Source organism: Canis lupus, chromosome 18 (assembly GCF_003254725.2).
Source record: "Canis lupus dingo isolate Sandy chromosome 18, ASM325472v2, whole genome shotgun sequence".
NCBI classification, from domain to species: Eukaryota; Metazoa; Chordata; class Mammalia; order Carnivora; family Canidae; genus Canis; species Canis lupus.
Genome location: NC_064260.1, coordinates 44,533,827 through 44,539,673, shown reverse-complemented (window position 1 = coordinate 44,539,673; position 5,847 = coordinate 44,533,827).

Here is a 5,847-nt window from a genome sequence, read left to right as displayed (position 1 = left end):
TTGAATGTCCATATTTTAAAAATTAATTTTGATCCATACCTCACACCATATATAAAAACTCTCTCAAAATGGATAGCAGACCTAAATGGAAAATACATAGAATTATGCAATTTCTCAAAGAATACAAGAGAAGATGCGTGTGACCTTGGGCCATTCAAGAAATGACTGGAAACTGGACTTCAAAAAATTAAGAACTTTTGCCTTTTAAAAGGCATTGTGAAGAGAATGAAAAGACGATTCACAAACAGGAAGAAAATGTTTGCTAATCACATATCTGAGAAAGGTCTTCTATCTAGAACACATAAAGAATTCTTAAAACTCAACAAATAAAAATTAGAAATGGGCAAACAACTTGAACAGATACCTCTCCAAGGGAAATATACAATACAGATGTCAAATAGCACATAAAAAGATGCCCAATGTCATTAGCCAAATAGGGAAATGTCTTAGTTAACCAAGGAAATGCTCTTATATACCTATTAGAATGTGTAAAATGTGAGAGATAGACCATACCAAGTGTTGGTGAGAATATGTCAGAACTCTCACACACTGTTGGTGGGGATATAAAATGGGCCACCCACGGTGGAAAATAAATTGACAGTTTCTTAAAACGTTAAATATATACCAGCTATACAACCCAGCCATTCTGCTTCTATTTACCAGGAGAAATGAAAGTATGTTTCATTCAAAAATGTATAATCAATATTCATGACAGCTTTGTGTTTACAGTAGCCCAATAGTAACAATGTCCACTGAAAATTGAAAGGATAAAAAAATTCTGGTATATTCATACACTGGAATATTACTCAGCAATAAAAAGAAATAAATTATTGATACACATGGCAAATTAGATGAACTTCAAAGTAATTATGCTGAGTGAAAGAAGTCAGATAGCAAAAAGTATATGTTGTATAATTCCATTTTATAGAATTCGAGAAAATGCAGACAAATGTACAGAGACATAAAGCAGATCATTAGTTACCTGAAGGAAATGTGGGGGAGAGGTAGGGAGGGATGATCAAATGGCATAAGGAAACTTTTGGGAAATGATAGATATGCTCACTCTCATGAAAGCAGTGATGGTTCCACAGATGCATACGTATTTCAAAAGTCATCATATTGTACATGTAGTATACATAAAGTTAATTTATGATGATTACATTTCTATTAAGCTGCTAAATTAATCAGAAGATATTATCTACTACCTCTAAATACAAAATTAAATTATATAGCATGAATGAACATTTAGGAAAATAAAACTTAAAAATTGGCAACAGAAGAAATATGAAGCAAAGCGGTGCCCTCTGAAGGTCACAGGGGACCCCTGATCAGAATTGTCTTAGTACCACAAATGAAACCCAAACCAAAGTTTCAGATTCTTCACTGTTGAAAACACCAGGCTCAGACAGCTTTACAGGCAAGTTTCAGGTAATTCCAGTCTTGCACAAAATATCCAGAGGTCAGAAAAGTGAAGGTAATCCCCAACTCATTTTTATGAGACAAGTAAAACCTTAATACCCACGCCAGACAACGATACAATGAAAAAGAAAACTAACTCACTCATAAACATAGGGACGAAACTCCAGATAAAATGCTAGCAAATGGAATCTTCTAATGAACAGAAATGACAACACGTTGTGTTCAGTGTATCCCAGGAATGCAAAGTTGGTTTGACTTCGGAAGATAGATTAATGCAATTTAGCGCAATCCACAAGTCAAAGGAGACAGCCACATGACAAGCTCAATGGATGCAGAAACAGAGTGCAATAACTTTCCACATCCATTCATGAAAAATCTCTTGGGATGCCGGGAAGAGAAGAAATGCTTCTTTAGCCTAGTAAGCAGTATCCACAGAAACCCTATCACAGGCATTATAAGCAGGAAGAATGATTGAAAACGTTTGCTTTAAAATTGGCCATAAGACAAAGATGCTTGCTAACATCACTTTTCATGAATACTACATTGGAGGTCCCAGCCAGCACCACAAGACAGAAAAGAAGATAAGGTAAAAATGTTTAAAAATGAAAGGATATATTGGGCAGCCTGGGTGGCTCAGCGGTTTAGCGCTGCCTTCAGCCCAGGGTGTGATCCTGGAGACCCGGGATCGAGTCCCATGTTGGGCTCCCTGCATGGAGCCTGCTTCTCCCTCTGTGTGTGTGTGTGTGTGTGTGTGTGTGTGTGTGTGTGTGTCTCATAATAAATAAATAAAATCTTTAAAAAAAAGAAAGGATATAAATATTGAAAGGAAAGACAAAATATGAAGTGCTTGCAAATGATGTGATTGTTTCATGGATGACCCAAAAGAATTCACAGATAGGGCACAGCTGACGCTTGAACAGTGCAGGGGCTCTGACGTCCAGCCCCCCTTTGCAGTCAAAAAAGTTCTGTGTAGAACTTTTGACTCCCCCCAAAACTGAACTACTAATACCCTACTGTTGACTGGAAGCCTTACTGAGAACATAGTCGATTAACACATGGTTTGTATGGGATATGCATTAAATACTGTATTTTTTTACAATAAAGGGAGCTAGAGAAAAGAAAATATTTAAAAAATCATAAGGAAGAGAAAACACATTTGTAGTTCTGGACTGTATATATTGGAGGGAAAAATCCACATAGAACCCACGCAGTTCAAACTCGTGTTGTTTAAGGGTCAGCTGATTTAGGATTAACAGGAGAATTTAGCAAGGTTGCTGGATACAAAATCAACATAGAAAAATCCTTCATGTTCCTCTGTCCCAGAACCCTTAGAAAATGCGAATAAGGAGGGCAGTGTGTATAGTCGTTGCCACCGGGTCAGGTACCCAGCTCACGTCTTGGCCTAGAGAGCTGCAGGGAGGCAGCCTGACCCTCACCCTAATATCCACGAGGTGGATCACGATCAGGCCGCAGGAGACAAGGCACCACTGGGGCCAGAGGCTGGAGAGAGACATTTTCCATCTGGAAGCACTTTACTGGCGGCCTGGGAATGAGCAGAACTGAGAGCCGCGAAGAAGAGATAGGAAACGCCGGTGTGGACAGTGGCTGGAGGTGGGAGAGTGCCAGGGGCGGGTGTGGGCTGCGGCCTGCACGGTGGCCTCTCACCTCCTCCCACGCTCCTTCCTGTGCTCCTCCCTGGGCTCAGCAGGGCCATCCACACGGATCCCAGCCCCACCCAGTCCTGGGGGCTCCTGGGCGAGCTGGGGGCCTTCCTGCCTGTCTGCTGGAGGAAACCTCTGTGAGGTGTTTTACTGCGGGGACCCAGGGCAGCTGCGATCCAGGGCTGAGTGCTGACCGGGGACTCGGGAAGGAAGAGGGAAGGGGCCTGGATGTTTGAACAGCTGGGGTGGATCAGGGGCTGCCATCCCCTGCTCCCCTCCCCACCCCCTCCTTCCCGGCTCAGGTGCCTCTTCCTACCTGGGGCTCTGGCTGTCCGTTCCTGGAGCTTTATGACTGCAGGGCATTTTCTGCCCTCCGGCAGACTGGGGGTCTGGGGTAAGGGGCTCATGAGCGTATGGGCAGAGGGTGCTCTGGGTTTTCACAGAGAGCTGGGTTGGAGGCCCAGCCAAAACCAAACACACAAGTACATGTAGATCCATCAGAAGTCCCGGCTAACTTGCAGAGCATAACGTACAAAGGATACCTTCTCAGCAAGGGATACAGGGCAGTTCAGTCTCCCATCTCCCAGTTCCCCATGGAGACAGGCCTGGGAGAGTGGCAATTAGACCTGGAACTTTGGAGATCCCCAGAGAGGGCTCTTGCAGCCCCAAGCTCCAATCACATCTCCCCCCAAAACCCAGCCTGAATTCCTTATATGGTTGCAAAAAATGGTCTTTCAGAATTCCTGGCTCCTGAATGTAGCATCTACCGAAACCTAGCACATTTATTGGTCTTGCTTATCCTTCACGGATGCATTATAAGGACTGAGCATCTCCAGGGATGGTCACCCTGCAGCCACCTGCCGGGGACTGTGGCCCTGAGTTCTCTCCCACGTTACAAGGCCTGGGAGGGGCTGACCTCATGAGGTTCCACGTGGCCCACACAAAACCATGTTCTCAGAGTGTCCCCTGCAGTGACCAGAGTCGCTTTCAGCGAGAGCCCTCAAATGACATGCGACTCCCCAGGAAATCTCAGAGATGGTCGAACAGAATCGCCCAAACGTAAGGGGCAGAGAGTGTTCGGCACAGGTGGCCTAGAGCAACAGGATCGCTTAGAAAGACCGTGAAGGAACAACTTGCCCCTGCCGGCCACCGCTCGGTGGGAGTCTCTAAAGGGACACACGGTTAGTGCAGGTCTCAACCACACAGCCCCCAAGCTATGTAAGCTTGCCAGGCCTCAGTCCTCCCCTCAGTAAAGGGGGGACAGTGACTCTGATTCGTGGAGTCATGAATATCAGACGAGGGCGCTCACATTCTGGGTTTGCTGCCCACCTGCTGCCATGGTGGGCAAGGCTGGAAACCCTCGTGCTAGGCCTGGCCATCCCAGATTGCCTGGGTTTCCTGCCTCCAGGCGGATGGCATCCTTGCCACTGCTTTGCCAGGGCTTTCCAGCCCCATAAAGCAGGCAGCTCCTGGAGTGTGGGGATGGGGTCGCAGTAGGGCTGGGGCCGGGTGGGCCAGATGGATTTGCTGGCTTCACCTGCAGCCTCCTGCCTGGGTCGGCGTGGCAGGGAGGCTCCAAAGGAAGGGATCTCACAGGAGAAGCTAGGGGCATGAGGGTCACAGCCTGTGTTGAGGTCAAGGTTCTGAGTCCCCAGGAGAAACATAAAAGCTGGGGCACCTGGATGGCTCAGTCGGTGAAGCATCTGCCTTGGGCTCAGGTCATGATCTCGGGGTCCTGGGATCAAGCCCCGAATCAGGCTCCCTGCTCAGCGGGGGAGTCTGCTTCTGTCTCTCCCTCTGTACCCTCACCTCCACTCATGCTCTCTCTTTCTCTAGTGGTCTCTCAAATAAATAAATCTTAAAAAAAAAAAAAAGAAAAGAAACATAAAAGCTGGACTCTCAGTTCTGTTTCTCCCTGGCTGCTTCCCTCTGCCCTTATTCTGTCTAGCTCAGTACTTCTCTCCTGCCTCCACTTATGCAGACGGACATGGTGGCAATACCCTCATGGCCACTCAGGGCAGACCCTCCCTGGCCATGCGACAGTGCTCCGGTGGGGTCTCTTGCCCTCTATGAACTTAGGGAACCCAGGTCTGATCAGACCATACCTGATGCCCCCTTCCTTCCAACCCCCCTGGTGAAGGCAACCACAACATGTCACTTGGATCAAGGACTCCTAGGGCCCAAAGCCTGGCGGAGACAGTGACTCCTGCTTGGAGCTCTGGGTAAGGAGTTGCCAGGGCAGGGGCTCCTGGAGAAGCCAGGGCCTTTCAGGGCTGGGAGTCCCCCAGAAGCCCTGTATTTCTCTTCCTTCTGTGCCGAGCCAGGACCCTGGTGCTAGACCTTGCCTTGGGACCACCGAGCTGTGCCTGTGTGGTCTGGGGTACAGTCATTCATGCCTCAGCGGTGGAGAAGTTGAGCCTCAGTTTGGCCACTGCCTAGCTGTGCAACCTGGGACAAGTCAGCCTCTCTGTGCCTCAACTGTCTCATCTGTCAAATGGCCACGACAATGCTCAATTTATGAGATGAGAGCTAAAGTATGCAGTGTGTCTGACACAGAACAGCATAAGGAAGTGGGCCCTGTGGTCACTGGCTCAGCTCTCGTGCTGGGTAACCCGGTTCCCAGAGTGCCAGCCTTTCTTCTGTCCTGAAAGGGCACTGCCTATGCCCAGCTTCCCCCTTGGCCCACTCCAGGACCAGGGCAGAAGTGTGGGCTGTCTCGACAGCACTGGGTCCTGGGAAATACGCTGCTTAAATTCTAACCTTGGCT